Raw genomic sequence first — 17,051 nt, 5'->3', positions numbered from 1 at the left:
ACCAAGTCTTTGCATTAACATAGAACTAAAATGTTATAGATAACTTTTCTCTGTTCTGAGGAAATTCCAGGGCTTTCCCAATATCACTAAGAATTCTGAGAAGGTGTGGAAAGGGTGTTAGAACTTTCTTGTCCCATCTCACTCTGAACTTAAACTTCTTTGGATTCTTCATTCCCAACTTCCAAACATCTCAGGACCATATCACTGAACTGCTTTCCTTAACAAAGATGCTTAATGTATTTAAGTTGCAACTCTCTCACCTATGAAAGGAGAAATCAATGAGACCTTTCCTTGGATTGTTGTGAGGTTTAAATAAGTTATTGCATAGAAAGTCCTCAGCATAGTACCTAGTACATGGCAAAAGCTTCAGAAGTGTAGGTTGTTGTAGCTGCTACTGTCATTTTTAAAGACTGTATTTTTAGATTAGGTTTTGGTGCACAACAACGTTGAGAGGGAGGTACAGATTTTCCAAATATAGTCCCCACACATGCATGGTCTTCCACACTATCAACATCCCTCACCAAAGTAGCCCATGTTCAATTGATGAACTCTGTTGACGCATCACCACCCAGAGTCACAGTATATGTTATAATTCCCTCTTGGTATTGAACACTCTGTGAGTTTGGAGAAATTTACAATTCATATATCCAGCATTATAGTATCATAAACAATAGTTTCAGCTCCCTATAAGTCCTTTATGCTCTGCCCATCCACCCCCTACCTTTGAAAAGCACTGATCTTCTTCCTATCCCATGGTTTTGCCTTTGCAAGAATGTCATATATGTCAATCACTCACACACTACTCATCCATTTCAGAATGATTTCCTTCACTTAGTAATAGGCATCTAAGCCTCCTCAATATCTTCTCATGGCTTGATAGCTCATTTCTTTTTAGTGTTGAATAATATTCCATTGTCCAGATGTACATCAGTCATTTAAATCATTTTAAAATCATCATTTATTCAACTTAAGTCAGTTCAGATTTTTGATCTGAAATCAAGACTTTTTACATAAGTAAAAAAGAAAACTCTGCATTCTGATTTTTGTTTTCCACCAATCTCTGCTTCACCCTCTTTCCCATCTTCTTTTCCTTCCCCTTCCTTCCTCCCGTCCTTATCCTTTCCTCTTTTTTTCTGATGGCAGAGTTTTGGGTCTGATTTTTCTAATAGAATCTACACACCCTAAGGGTAGAAGTTATTTATTCATCTACTGAAACCATATAGGGTCTCACACAATAGATCTTCATTAAATCTTCAATTATGGAAACACAGAGGCTTTTTCTTGGCTCACTTTGTTTACTAAATGTGTTGTAGAGAATCCACTGTCTTGGTGAATAGCCTCTAGGTGATATTTCTTTGTGTTTTTTGTATGTGCGCATATACCTGTGTGTGCTTATATATTAACAAATAATAACAATGCCCAGCATTATTGGGGAAACTGCCTGTACATTATTACACACATTATTATTATTATTATTTTCCTTTTGCAAATTCTCTGTGGCATGGAGAGTTTAAGTAATTTGATTAATTTTAAAATAATTATTAGGGTCAATGGTAGTTTGTTTGCCTAGCAGGTGTGGGGCCCTCAGACCTCTCTAGCACTGCAAAAAGAAATAAATAACAAAATAAAAATCATTAATTGGCACAGTCAGGAATTAAATCAAGGTAACTCAACTGTGAAGCCTGCATTTTAACTGTTACATTGTACAAATAAATTCATGTAATAACTTTATAGCAGAGAATGGTTACTGAAGGATATTGGCAGTCTAATGTTTCTAAGACTCTATTGGAAAGGTCTTTTATATCATATCTAATTCAGAATAAGCTAATTGAACATGAAAACTTAAAATCTTCTCTAGGAAACTTACCATTGTGCTTAATCATTCTCTGAAAAATAAATCAGTGAATTAAACTCTGTACCCAGGCTCAGAAGAAAGAATATTGTACAAAAGTATCATTTAGTCATCTTTTTGCTTAGACACTTGAAACCTCCTTGACATTATGATTTACAATGAAGACAAGAAAACATTGCCACAAATCTTACTTCACCAGTCCATGCACTGGAGCAGTGCTATATTTTAGCCTTTTTTAATGATTGGTTGAGCTCAGCCAATGAGTCAGTTTCTAAAATTGGAATGATAGTAAGTAAATGAGAAGGTAGTTTAGTAATCCTGATAATGTGTTTTAGAGATTAAGTAAAATAAAAGACCAGAGATACTATAAAAGAACTAAAACAAAATACACTTACAGGTAAAACATCAAGGCAAAACCACAATGAACAGACACGTAAGCAAAGAAGAGCAGGAACGTAAAATAGGTCCTTTTAAGGGGAAAACACTAGTGGGAGGGGGAGGGTAAGTGAAGAGAATAAAGAAGGATGAATACGGTTGATGTCTTCTCTATGCATGTATGAACATGGAACATGGAAACCTGTTAAAGTCAGGGGGAAGGAGAAGAGGGGAAAAAATGGAAGGGATGAACCAAAGTGGAGTACAACATATGCGTGTGTGAAAATGTCACAATGAAACTCCCTGTACAACTATTATAAACTAATAAAAACATTTAAAAAATCACATTCACAAAAGTAGGTCAAATTTTTTATTTTGATCATGTATAAAGGGCGTATTGAAGAAAAAACTTACCTTAAAATTTCTTTGGTAAAAAGGCATAAATGAACCTTAAGGGTCAACTTCTCTTCTACCACCCCCTTTCTCTCAAGATGCGTCATGGTACCCACTAAAGGCTCTATGCTGGAGTCTCAGCTGTACTACAGATGAGCCTTATACCTGTGCAAGGGGCTCTTCTCAGCCTGAAACTTCTTCAGGATCAAGTGGGACATATAGGATACATGCACCAAACACTTTGAACAATGTCTTTTCCATTTTTGACTACTATGCTTAAACAAACTCAGATCCCTATTGCAAGGGATCTGAGGGATCCCTTACACTTATTCATTCCTTCCTTCCCTTACACTGGAATGCTTCTCTTCAACTTCAAAAGACAAAACCACCACCCTTACATTTCTGATATTTTAAGGCATTCTCTTTGATTTTGTGATAAAGATATAGCTTACCATTTGTGCCTTATTTTATATTAGCCTTCCTCTCACTTTGACCCACTTAGTCATAGTTGAAATCTTTTCCATATTGGAATATAGTAGGCTGTCCCCACCCTCAGGGCCTTGGTGCATGTGGTTTCTAATACTTGGACTGCACTCTTTCTATCTTCAGTTAATCTCCTTTACCTCTGAGTTCTCAATGGTCAAACATCTCTGCTTTGCAACATTCTGCATGAGCATCACTGCATACATATAATGCTTTGATTAATGCTTTCTTTTTTTATTTCTTTTATTCATATGTGCATACAATGTTTGGGTCATTTCTCTCCCCTTACCCCCGCCCCTTCTCTTTCCCTCAGTCCCCTCCCTCTCCCCCCCCACTGTCCTCGCTACCAGGCAGAAACTATCTTTAATTTTGTTGAAGAGAGAATATAAGCAACAATAGAAAGGACCAAGAGTTTTTCCAGTTGAGATAAAGATAGCTATACAGGGAGTTTACTTGTAATTCGGCATTAGACAGTAGGAGCCATGACAGTGGGACTTATCTGTTTATGCTCATCATGGCACGTACTAAGGCTATCCACTGATTTAGGACTCTCTACCTTCTGGGAAAAAGGTAGGATTGCTATTTCCTGCACCCATAATTTAGATGAGGTCATGTGACTTGTTTTGGTCAGTGGGAGGTAAGCACAGATGGGGTGTATCACATCATGTCACATGGCTAGTGCACAACTCACCATGTTTTCTTTCACTTTACCATTACCTATTGGTCATGTCCTAATCTGACTCCAAAATCTGATTCCTGACAAAGCAGTCAGGGAAGAACTCCTTTCACTACAATTATGACAAAATAGTTATGGTCTAAATGACAGAAAAGGAGATAAACAATAGCAAATTCACTTAACAGTAAGCAACCTCAGAGCCTCTGAAATGAGGCTCTGAGTTGATTTTTAAAAGATTTTTCTGGAAAGACCAAGAAAAGTCAAGAAGCCAGGTGGTGTACATCCATGTTTATTGTAGCACTATTCACAATAGCCAACCAACCTATGGAAGCAGCCAAGATGCCCCACTACCGATGAATAGATTAAGAAAATGTGGTATTTATACACAATGGAATTTTATTCAGCCATGAAGAAGAATGAAATTTTGTCATTTGCATTTAAGTGGATGGAACTGGAGAACATCATCTTAAGTGAAGTTAGCCAGGCTCAGAAGGCCAAAAATTGCATGTTCTCCCTCATACATAAATTATAGACCTAAAAACAAATGCAGTAATGTTATTGGTCATAGGTGACACACTAAGGGGAGAACACACATGGGAGGAATAGGGAAAGTTAAGGAAACCTAAAACTTGAATGTGGTTGATATGCACACTGTAGAGGAGTGAATAAAGTAATCTTAAACTGGCAGAGGCCACTATGGGAAGGGGATTAGGAAGTAGTGAAGAGAGAAGAGGCCTGGTAGAGATGAACCAATGTGGGTTATAATACACAAGTGCCTGGAAGCAACACTAAGAATGCCTCTGTATAATTATCTTTATCTCAAACTAGCAAAAACACTATGTCTTTCTCATTATCTCTGTTTTCTCCTCAACAAAATTGGAGAACTGGAGGGCAGAACAAGTTCTGCCTGGAAGCAGGGGTGGTGGTGGTGGGGTGGAGGTGGCCCAAATAATGTATACACATGTGAGTAAACGTAAAAACAATAATAATAATAATAAAAGAGGCCAGGTGAATTGTGGTCATGCAAAACAGACAATTAAAAAAAGGAAGACCAGTAAAAGAGTTAATCTGCTCAGCACTCTCTCTGGGGTAGATCTGATGCAAATGGCAAGAAGAATCACCCTTTCCCCTGTCCACATAGGTCATCACAGAGTGCAGTAAGTTCAAGATGAGAAGATGCAAGAAAACCAATGACAGCAAAATCTATGAAATGTAGAGCTGTGTCTTGGGAAACGAGAAACAAACTATGGAAAAAGGATGCTGGATAAAGAGATAAGACATCACATCTCTCCAAAATATTCACATTCATAAGGTACAGTATACCTTCCCCTTCCTTATTTTTGTCACCTAGTAACATTGATCCACTGGGACTCCTGAGGAAGGTACCATACATAGTCTTATTCACCTCATCAGATTCACATTTCACACCTTGGAGTTGCACATGTGACTCCCTCCATGGAGAATACCACATGCCACATGTATCCCTGCTCTTCATGCATTCTCCTCTGGGAACTTTTGGAAATGTCTGAAGGTATTTTTGCTTGTCACAACTGAGTGAAAGTGGCACTGCTATTTATTGGGTGGATACCAGGGTTGCTTCAAATATATAGAACAAACTAAAATATTATCTGGCCCCAAATTTCCATAGTGCGAGTTTGGGATACTCTGCTCTAAAGAATTTCTAATTATCATATTATTATATTCAGGTTTCCATGTATAAGGCTTGTCTTTTGGAAAGCCTTCCTTGATTTTCCTGATTAGATTAGGCAGTTCAAGTCACTTTGCATTTATATTTTTCAGCAGTTATCACAATTACAACTATTTAATTTTCTGGGTAAGTATATATGTAAACTGGTCAAAGAAATAACTTCAAGGACATACAAGAAAAGTGCATCTTACTGACAAGGAATAGGAAAATGATCAAGTTGCAGAGAACAATGAAAAATATTTTTATTTCCCTTATTCAGTGCTGAGTACTTCTCAATGAACTCACTATTCTGCCTCCCTTTCTCTTCTTCTCTGTAAGGATCCAGATCCACCCAGAATGGCCTTTTCACTAATTCCAAAATCATTCTGAGGTGTCTTAAATGCTATACCCAAGTTGGCAAATTCTGTTTACTCCCAGACCTCATATTTTCCAGGGTTAGAGCATTGAAACTCTTATTAAAGGTATTTTTGCTAGTGGGAAGTGGTGAGAACTTCTATTTACCCCAAAACTCAGGAGGCTAAGTCAAGAGGACCACTCGAACCCAAGAGTTCCAGATGAACCTGGGCAACAAAATAATACCCTGTCTCAAAAGAAATAGTTTTTTTGCTAAGAATGATTAACTGTCATAGGTTCTTCATGTCCCCCAAATCCTTCCAATAGGACCAGCAAAAAGAAGTGCAAAGCATGAGGAGTCCAAACAAAATTCCTGCATGCCATGCCTGTGGTGAACAATAGACAAAAGGTGTTAGGGAAAGAAGAGTCTACAGGCCCTGGAGTCATGACATGGTTTTAACCCTCCACTTCCAAGACCTAGATTCAACCTCACTATTCCCTACTTCCTCCCTTTTCCCTACATTACCTGTAATGCTGGCTTAATTGTCTCAGTTCACCTAGGCTGCTATAAAAACATGCTATAGACTGGATGGCTTAAAAGCAGACATTTACTGACCATATTTCTGGAGCCTGGGGGTCCCAAGATCATTGTGCCAACAGATTTGCTGTCTACTGAGGGCCCGCTACCTGGCTCATAGACTGTGGTCTTTTTGCTTTGTCCTCCCATGATGGCAAGGGTCAGGGATCTCTCTGGGGTCTCTTGATAAGGGCATGGATCAGTCTGATAAGAACTCTTCCTTAAAGCTCCACAGTAACTCATCACCTCCACAAGGCCCCACATCCAAAACCTGTTAAGTTAGGGTGTAGGCTTCAAAATGTGAATTATGGGAGGAGCAAACATTCAGCATATTGCACTTATTTGGGGCCTTATCCTTTCTTCAACTTTATATCTTAGATGAACTTTCTCTGGGTTCTATAGCACAAAATGGCTACACATCCTTGCACCTATCATAATGTTTATTTATTCATCACCAACAGTTCTAGATCCAAGTATGAACACAATGGCCATGCTTCTGTGCAGGAATATTTATTAGCAAGACTCATCCTATTTTGCAGCCAAGAATAATAACTTTACCCAACTATATTACAGTGAAACTCTGGGGCATTTGGAGAAATCCTTCAGTTGCAAGTCTTTAAAGACAATGGTCTAACTCTGGAAAAAAATTTGGAGGCTACTTAAAAAGCTAGACATCGATCTACCATTTGATCCAGCAATACCACTCTTGGGGATATACCCAAAAGACTGTGACACAGGTTACTCCAGAGGCACCTGCACACCCATGTTTATTGCGGCACTATTCACAATAGCCAAGTTATGGAAACAGTCAAGATGCCCCACCACTGACGAATGGATTAAGAAAATGTGGTATCTATACACAATGGAATTTTATGCAGCCATGAAGAAGAACGAAATATTATCATTTGCTGGTAAATGGATGGAATTGGAGAACATCATTCTGAGTGAGGTTAGCCTGGCCCAAAAGACCAAAAATCGTATGTTCTCCCTCATATGTGGACATGAGATCAAGGGCAAACACAACAATGGGATTGGACTTTGAGCACATGATAAAAGCGAGAGCACACAAGGGAGGGGTGAGGATAGGTAAGACACCTAAAAAACTAGCTAGAATTTGTTGCCCTTAATGCAGAGAAACTAAAGCAGATACCTTAAAAGCAACTGAGGCTAATAGTTACAGGGGACTAGGAACTAGAGAAAAGGTTAGATCAAAAAGAATTAATCTAGAAGGTAACATCCACGCACAGGAAATCAATGTGAGTCCATGCCCTGTATAGCTATCCTTATCTCAACCAGCAAAAACCCTTGTCCCTTCCTGTTATTGCTTATACTCTCTCTACAACAAAATTAGAAATAAGGGCAAAATAGTTTCTGCTGGGTACTGAGGGGGTGGGGGCAAGAGGGAGGGGTGGAGTGGGTGGTAAGGGAGGGGGTGGGGGCAGGGGGGAGAAATGACCCAAGCCTTGTATGCACATATGAATAATAAAATTTAAAAAAATAAATAAAAATAAAGACAATGGTCTAAGTTTAATACTAAAACCTATTTCAATCTTTGAACTGACATTCATAAATTAGAAAAGCAATTGTCTAGTAACAATATGGAAAAATACTTAACCTCATGACTGTCAAATGAATACAATTAAATAGGATTTTTTACTTTCTTTTAAATAAAATGAGAATATGTACTGTTGGCAAGAGTGTGGGCACATAGTCATACTCATTTGTGTTCAATGTGTAAATTGCTTAAAAGTCTTTTTAAAATCAATTTAGCAGTAAGTAGTAAGAATCTTGAAAAACAACTGATACCAATAATGAAAATTGGCTTTGTGAATTTCAAAGTGTAATTCAGAAATACTCTAACTTCTCCTCTGTCTTTCTCTTCCTTAATTTTTCTTCTTTCCTTTCCTTCTCTTGCAGATGACCAAAGATGGTGGCAAGACTTGGAGGCAGTGTGAGAATTTGTGAGCAGGAAATGATGAAGAAATACAATCTTAACTGTAAACCTAGGGACTAAGAAATCAACCCAACTAAGACACAGATTCAGGACTAGTCTGTGGTGTGTGTCCTTTATACAGAAAGTCACCTACAGAAACCATTGGGGAGTATGTTAATTAAATGCATATTTAGAATTTAGCTTCTTAGGAAGTCCTAGAGGGAAACTAAAAATGAAAATTCTTCATCTGTACTTTTTGGGTTGTGTGTAATGTTTTGGGTATTGTACCACTCCCAAAGTTATCTTTAAAAATCCCCATATGACTATTGCCCTTATTGTTTTAAGTCATCACTCTTTAAAAATTGCTGGAGACTATTTAGATTCTTTCCCATGTTTTGCACAATTTTTGACAGCTACTCTTCACCTCTGAGGCCCTTGATTCAATTGAACCTGAAAAGTATTATCAAGCCCCTGCTATATACCAGGTACTGTGCGAGACCCTAAGAAGGTAAAAATGTGACACCATCCCTGCCCTCACATGGCTTATGGCCCAGCTGGTGAACAGACAGATAGACAAGTGGTGATAGTAGAGGAAGCAATGTCAGAATTGGCTTAGATATCATGGACCACAAAAGCATCAGAGAGAAAGCAAGATAGCACTGCCTAGAAGGCCTGCGTAATAAGCAGAAGCCGGAACTTGACCTTGAAATGACGGCAGGTGGCTGTGGTTTGGATTAGTCTCTCCCAAAGACTCGTGTTAAAAGCTTGATTCCAGAGTGACACTACCGGAGGATGGTGGAACTTTTAAAAGATGAGGCTAGATAGGAGGTCTTTAGGTGATTGGAGATGTGCCATTGAAGGGGACAGTGAAAGACTGGCCCCTTCCTCTTTCTCTTTTTTACTTTGTGGCTTGAGGTGGGAGGTTTTTCTCTGTCACATCCTTGCCATAATGTGCTTCCCCAACAAAGGCTTAAGAACAATGGGACCAACTGATCATGAACTAGAACCTATGAAACCATGGGCCAAATTAAACCTTTTCTCTTTATAAGTTGTTTAGGTCAGGTATGTACTGTAGTAACTAAAAACTTACTAATACAAACATGGAAAAGGCAAGTAGAACCAAGGCCAGATAACAGGATGCACAGAGAGATCTTGAAAATGCCATGGAGAATTCAAAGTCCAGTAAGAGGCTTCAATAGCCTCAGAAAACCAGAGTACAAAGGGATTGGCTAAGGGTGGGACTGGGAACTTAGATGAAATTAGTGAATACTGTGCTTGTTCGTTGTATTTTAAGGGCTGCAGAGAAGATGAAGAAAGCTCAACTGTGTCCAGCAAAGGCCAAGAAAAGGCCACTCATGCATTCCAACTTTGAATTATTCCGACATTGGGGAAATCACTCAATAGTGGATTGCAAAGGTCCAGGAAGAAGAGCATGGACTTGGAAGAACCTGACCTGGAGCCTTGGAAGGGGGCTGCTCTAATAGTAAATCTCAGAATTCCAACACTAACTACAGATGCTCAGGGCACCTGCATGGGAGCTTGCATTTTCATTTCACACCAAATGCACACAACCCTGCAAAAATGTGAAGATGCATGGACAGAGCTAAAACAAGATGGCCTTGGAGTCAGAAAAGAAAGCATTCAGAAGGGGAAGAACTGAAGGTAACACATGACTTCTGGGCATGGAAAAATAGTGCAGCCAGATGCCTTCCAACAAGTGAGCTGACTTCCTGCACTGATTCCTTTTTTTAAAAAAATTTTATTAGGATATATTCATTGTATGGGGGGCATTCATTATGACAATTCTGAATAGGTGAGTTCACTTTAAATCTATGCTCAACATTTTTCAATAATGGAATGAATTGTTATTAACTATAGTCATCACCTCTTGAATGAAATCCTCTTATATTATTGGAATTTTGTATCCTGTGACCAGCATTTCCCAATTCACCTACCTGCCCTAGCCCCTGGAGATCATTTTCCACTGTTTCAGAATTGGACTATTTTAGATTCTGCATGCAAGTAAGATCATGTGATACCTGTCTTTCTGCACCTGGTTTATTTCTACAGTTTCAACCATATTGTCACGAATGACAGGATTTCACTTTTTTGTGGCTGAGTAGTACTCTGTAATGTACGTATATCACATTTCCTTTACCCATTCATCAATTGGTGGACACATAGGTTGTTTCCATTTGTTGGCTGCTGTGACTAGTGCTGCAGTGAAACATGGGAATGCCGATGCCTCTTCTGCATACTGATTTCAATTCCTCTGCATCACTGGATCATATGACATTTTTCTTTTTCACCTTTCAAGGAATCCTGTGGCTGATTCTAAGTTAGTAAGTTGCTGTCAGTACCACAGCTTAACTTCTGTTTCTGGGAGGACAAATGTGTGGTGACAAGCAGCCATGAGAGGTTGGCACCAGGCAGTAGGATTCTGACTCCTGCCCCTGCCTCACCAGCTGTGTCACCTCTAGCATACTATCTAAACTGTATAACGATCAGCTTCTTCATCTCTAAAATGGTGATTAATCCAGTGTTGATGTTGAAGATACAAATGTGTAATAGCTTCATCCAATCTGGTATAGCACATGGTGAATGATAAATATTGTTTGGTTGAATTGACCAACAAATATAGTTCTTGAGATTTTGAAAACTGATGCTTACATTTTTAATAGTTCTAATGTCTGTGGTTGAGCCTCTGGTCCACTGGATCCACAATGATCTTACAAGTGGAACCAGGTAAGAATATTTATGTCTTCTTTTAACAATAAGGAGCCAGAGTCAGAGAAGCTAAATATAGATCCCAAAGGTTGCAGAGCAAATACAAAGTAAGCTGAAGCATAGATTCCATGTCTTCAAACTAAGTTTCAAGTAATTTATAATATATCATCCATCCTTTATTCCTTCTTCACAAATATTTTGTTGAGTTTCTACAATGAACTAAGTCTTTGGTAAATTTAATAATCTAGTTCCTAAGCATGGAGGCATTACATAGCTTTTAATCCTGACCTTTGTTTCTTTCCCTCATCCCTTTCAGGATAGGGAATGTGGTCTATTTCTCTCTGTGTAAACTAGTAGAGAGTCTTATATAAAGTAAGTGCTCATTAAATGGATAGTACATTGGGTCACTGAAGTATAAATAATTCTAATATAATGCAGTCCAAGACAGTTGTCACAGGAATCATGGTACTGAGCAGAAGGGTTTCTATTCTGCAGAACCAAAGGGATACAGTAATGCATGGGTTTTGATATCAAATACACTGGCTTTAAATGTCAGCTCTGTGTGACTTTGAGAAGCTCTCTTAACCTTTCTGAACTTCAGTGTCTTTATGTGGAAAGACACTGTCAAAATACTTGCCTTAAGGACTGGTTTTGTGTCAAAATAATTGCCTTAAGAACTGGTTTTGTGGATTGAAAGTGCTTGGCTTAGTAGGCTGGCACATAGAAGGTGCTCAAATCAATGGTCATGTTTATTAGTTGTGCAAGGCTGCAGAGAGAAGGAGAGCATGGATTTGAGCTTTGTGAGAATGGTAGGTATGCAGCAAGGTCATCACTCTGACCAGAATTATGTCTGGAACATACCACTGGGTCCAGTCACACTGAACACAGAGTTCTTTCTCTGACTTAGAGACCTTGAGAGCCTTCCCTTCTCCACTGTGCATGGGAGAAAGGGCAAGTCCCATCCTGTTCCGCTTCTCTCTGGGCTGAGTCATGCTGACTAGCACCCAGGACAATTTGTGCCTATGTCATTAAAGTGCAGAGGTCTACAGGCGCCACAAAAGCTAGTCCTGGCTACAAAGACCAAAATCACACACAGAGAACAGAAATGTAAACACACTCCCCAAGCCTCTATTTGCTCTCAAATTGGCCAATGTTTCCAGTACACCCTCCTCTCCACTCCACCTTCCACCCAGTTTCAAAGCCTAGAAATGCAAATGAGCAAAATCTTCAACAGTGACTAATTCAAAGAAAAACTCTGAGCTAGAACCCAGGATTTTTAAGATTGTTTGTAGCATTTTTAGTATGAACCTAGACAACAATTCACTCTCTACATGGTTTTAGAAAAGTAGGGAATAATGGTACAATAGCGGGACCCAGAAATACAAGAGGATTAAGAACTCAGAACTTTTAACAAATGAAAAAAGGCAACAATCATAGTAATCAATTAAAGGAAAATGATTAAGTAAAATCATTACACTCATATATTGGAATGGTGCAATCATTAAAACTGCTAGTTTTATTGACCTCAGAAGTTTTCTAAAGTATGATATGCAAAAACGAAGATTAGAAAATTCTGCATATAATAAGATTTCAGTTATTAAAATACATATAAAGTATACCCAAAAAGGTATAGGAGATTCTGTAGGGGATTATATTTTTACTTATACTTTAAGTATATCCACATTTATGTAATAAATACTCAAAATAATTTATATTTAAACTGTTTTTCAAATACAATAGTGTAAATACCAGTCAGGTAGCTTTGCTTTTCAAAAGGACTTGTAAGACAGATAAACTCAATAATAATTTAAGAGAATAAGCACCTATCCTTCTCAAAGTTCTAGACATCTCCATAGATATGATCCACTGAAAACTGGCGAATCAATGTGAAAATGGTGAGTCAGAGCTGTCTTAATTGCCAAATTTCTGGACAAGTGTGTAATGTGAAATAATGTTAAGAAAAATTCCTGGATGTGAGTTAAGAGTCAGTGTCAATACTACTCTGCCATTAAATGCCTGTAGAACTTGACTGGCTTAACATCCCTGTCTGTTTCTAGCCATTTCATTTGTAAGATGGGGAAATCATTCCTTCACTTGTTCATTTGTTCACTTATTTAAAAACTATCTTTAAGGGTTTGGGTCAGAGTAGTAGACAAAAAGGACACGGTTCTTGCTCTCGGGGTAGGGAATGGGGGAATAAACCATAGGCAAAACCAAACAAGTAGATAAACTAGTGTCCTGCCCTGTGAAGAGCTCTGAGGCAGGGACGGGAGAGAACAGAGAGGACACAAGGAGGTAATTCTTAGGTAGATCACTAAGAGAAACATGGAGGAAGCCCTGCAGGTAGTTACCCAGGGGTGGTGTCCCAGGCGGGGGGAACAGCCTTGCAGCACAGAGGCAGGAGAGTGGCTGGAGCAGGGAACCCTGGAGAAGCACAATGGAGCTGAAATTCCTCGCTCTGCTATTGCAGCCAGGCGGCAGCTCAAAACGCTCCCAGCACACTTGGGATCTAAAGTCCAAGGCCTTCGCACAGGGAGTGCATTTACAGAACTTCAGCTGCCTGGCTGTGGGGCTTTGAAGGCCCGCTAAGCAACTATTAGCTGATCCAACTTGACAAACAGTGACGCAGTCACCAGGCATGTTTGTGCCCAAGCAGGTGATGATTTTCTCTCCACTGACTCCAGTCAAGGACTTTTTGCTTCCAGATTTCAGGCTCCAGGTGACGTTGGGCACAAGGGGTCAGGTGGAGAGTAGAAGAGGTCATGTACCAGGCCGGGGACTGTACTTTGTGGCATTTCAAAGAGCCTCCTTTCCCTCTGTGGGTCAAGCACACGTTAGTTGAGTTGAATGATGCAGACAGTGGGATGATTCATCAATTCCCAAACCCTTGGGAAAGGACTCTGTTGTTTGGCTTTTCCTAATGTTTCCCTAACCCATAGGAGGTAGCAATAGCTCAGGAAGATAAACTGGAATGAAGGTAAAAGCAAAAACGAAGCAATTACTGTCAGCCATAATTATAAGCTTATCATTTATTGTGCACTAATAGTTGCATTTCTAAGCAGATGTTATTAATTAGTGAAATAATTAGGCAATTTGCATTCATCCTGATTCAGAAAAGAATTAAAACTACTTCGACCAAATATAGGTGATTCAGCCTTATTAATTTTGTTGTTTAATAGATTGGGAAACTGAGGCACAGAATCTTAATGGATCATGAAAAAAAGTCAAGTAAAAGAAGCTTTATTCAAACCTTTGCAGAAGTCAGATTGCCATGATAGACAGCAAGGCATTGAGATAATTTGTAGAGGCGAGTTAGCGCAGAAAGAAGAGACAATGGCATGGAGACAAATTGACCTTATCCTCTAACATCATTGATGTCTGATCTAATCTCTCTGAGTCAGTTTCTCTTTCCATAAAATGGAGCTGTCATTCCTAGACTGATATAATTGTTTTGCAGGACAAATGGGACACATGTACCTGCAAAGTAAGTTTTGTACGTGAATGGAGTCAGTGCCATTTCAGGAGAAGGAGGAAAGCTCTGCATTAACCTACAGTGTGTGGGCCTAGCTTGTTCCAGATGGTTCATCCACAGAAGCTGGGGCCATGAGCCAGAAGGAAATTGAAATCATCCACAGAAGCTGGGGCCAAGCAGCCAGAAGGAAATTGAAATCATCATAAGGAAAATGTCAGAAGTCCAGTCAGGTTCCCAGTCTGAGGCATGAGGAAGGATCTCAGAAGGTCCATTATCCATTAAAAGGATAAAGCCAGAAAGGACTGGGGCAGAATGGCTACATATCTAACCACTGTTCAATTTAGTTCTAGAATGAGTGTGATCTGTGACAGCATTTGTAAGCCTGCTTTTATTGGATGCGAGCTGTGTGAGACAGAGAAGTCATTATGACGCAAATGTTCAGTTTTGTAATATTAGAACTTGCAGCACATATATAAAAATGTTCTTCACAAGTACCTTTACTCATTTATGCACATTAGGAAAACATGTATATTGAATAAACAGGGGGTCAAGGGTTTTTTCCATATTAGTTTCTTTTTGTTATATGTTTTAAAGCAAGGGTCAATCAGTATGAGACAAAACAGAACAGAAAAAAAAAAATCATTGTTGTAAAAGAACTCCAAGACACAGTCTTACAAAGCCTCTTGGCTTTTCAAATTAAAAGAAACAGAAGCTGAAAGAGGTTCATTTGCTATACCTTGATGACCAACTGTAGATAGTGTTCAGCCAGAATTCTAAAGTCTTCCCTTCTAAGCACAGTATTCTTGCCCTGTACAGCATGGCTTCTTAAGGATGTACCTTCTTGTGGGTCAGCCATCTCCTCAGAGGATGGGATGACTGCCATTTCAGAGTCTTTAAGTTCAGGCCACCCAAGATTCTCATCCCAGAGAGAAGGAAATGAAAGGCAATATGATTAAGCAAATGCAGCATGGTTTTGGGCTCAGGGATCTCTTATGTGATCTCACATAACTCACTCAAGTTCATTGAGCATCAATTTCTTATCTGTTAAATATGGATAATAGAGCCTGCATTGCTGGTATTTGAGATCAAATTTTAAAAGGAAATGATACATGACAGACACTGATAAGGAGGAAAATATCATAGAAACATTCCCGAACTTTCTCTTTCTACTTCCCCTTCTTGTTCTCTTCAATGCTATTCTTGGTATTCTTATCATTTGTATCACTGTTCAATGGCAAGAAAATAGCCTCTCATTTCATCTAGGACTTCATCACACATAGACAATCCGCTTCCCTTTATTGAGTGTTTCAAGGATAAAGACAGCAAAGATGGTCTTTGAAGGGCCATACCTTCCTTAAGGCAGCACTGATCTTTTTAAGTAAACTGAATGGAGGCAGGAGGTACAGTGGTGAGAGACTCTGTACTTATCATTATTTATCTATCAGTAAAAATAATGTGGGGATCCCATGCTTTGCCACCTGCAGCTTGTCATGGTTATAATGTTCTATTCTATTACTTTGAATTACTTGTGATAAGAAGGGAGTGCTGGTTAAACATTATCTATCTGGTAATACCCTCTGTGTATAGGACACCTGTTATCCCAAGGCTTGACTCACCCTGCAAATAGCTCATCATCTAAAAGACATATGACACATCTCGGTATCAACAATAACCAAATCTTCTCTATAATCTTAGTTTCCAAAGAAGGCAAGTCTTTCTGGCTATCTTCAACACATTCTGTCACATGCTGAAAGAGGCTTATTTTCCTGCTTGCTGAGAGACAGTGAGGTTTGAGTCTCAGGAATGAGGCTGGGGGTGGGAGGCCTGTGCTTTGATGGGAAGCATTGCAGTCACTACGCTAATGACTCTCTTGATCACTCACCCCAAAGCTTGCAGTTTATATATCTTAATAGGTTTAGTCTAAAACAAAATAGTGGTTAAGATATTTTTATATAGGGAGCACAAGAACCAACCAAGAATGGCATAAGTAAAAGACAATGACATCATCTCACCTAAGACATTTCTGGTGGCAAGAATTGGTATCATATCCTGGGACTATTCCATCTTCAGCCTGTCAGTTTTTGCCTCCAATTTTTCTCTGAATGTGCAAAAGAGTACAAAGTGTCTGCAGACATCACAGCCTCACTTACTGATGTACAAAATTAGAAAAGAGGAATGAATTTCCCTTTTCAAGTTTCTTTCATGACAAGAAATCTTACCAGAAGCCTCCTAGAGGATTTCCCTCTGTGTCTTATTGACTCCATCTCAGCCTTAAACTACTCACAGCTTGGGGGCAAAATTACCACAACCGACTTCAATTGTTACACTCCTGCCTACACAAACACACACAGGCATGCACATATTCCATGGCTGGGGCTGAGGAGGGACCTAGATTCCCTTAAAGCAAAGGAATGCCAATTAGTCTGCCATGGTTAGGGTCCCACTGGCATGGAAAAAAGGAAAGAGTAACTGTCAGATAGGTGGCTATTGCCAGTCCTATATTCCAAATGAAGAAGCAGAGG

The 17,051-nt window shown here is 39.1% G+C and overlaps 1 long non-coding RNA gene across 1 annotated transcript in view; it reads right to left on the bottom strand.

The window, feature by feature from the left end:
* The window catches only part of LOC141421738 (uncharacterized), an 81,722-nt gene extending 67,869 nt beyond the window's left edge, over window positions 1–13,853 (bottom strand). The window contains exon 1 of the long non-coding RNA XR_012446439.1: window positions 13,409–13,853. This is a non-coding gene — a long non-coding RNA (uncharacterized lncRNA). The remainder of the gene's footprint in view (window positions 1–13,408) is intronic.
* Window positions 13,854–17,051: the final 3,198 nt, after the last annotated feature.

The sequence above is a fragment of the Castor canadensis genome, chromosome 3 (assembly GCF_047511655.1).
Source record: "Castor canadensis chromosome 3, mCasCan1.hap1v2, whole genome shotgun sequence".
In the NCBI taxonomy this organism is placed as follows: Eukaryota; Metazoa; Chordata; class Mammalia; order Rodentia; family Castoridae; genus Castor; species Castor canadensis.
This window is presented reverse-complemented; position numbering and strand designations above follow the sequence as displayed.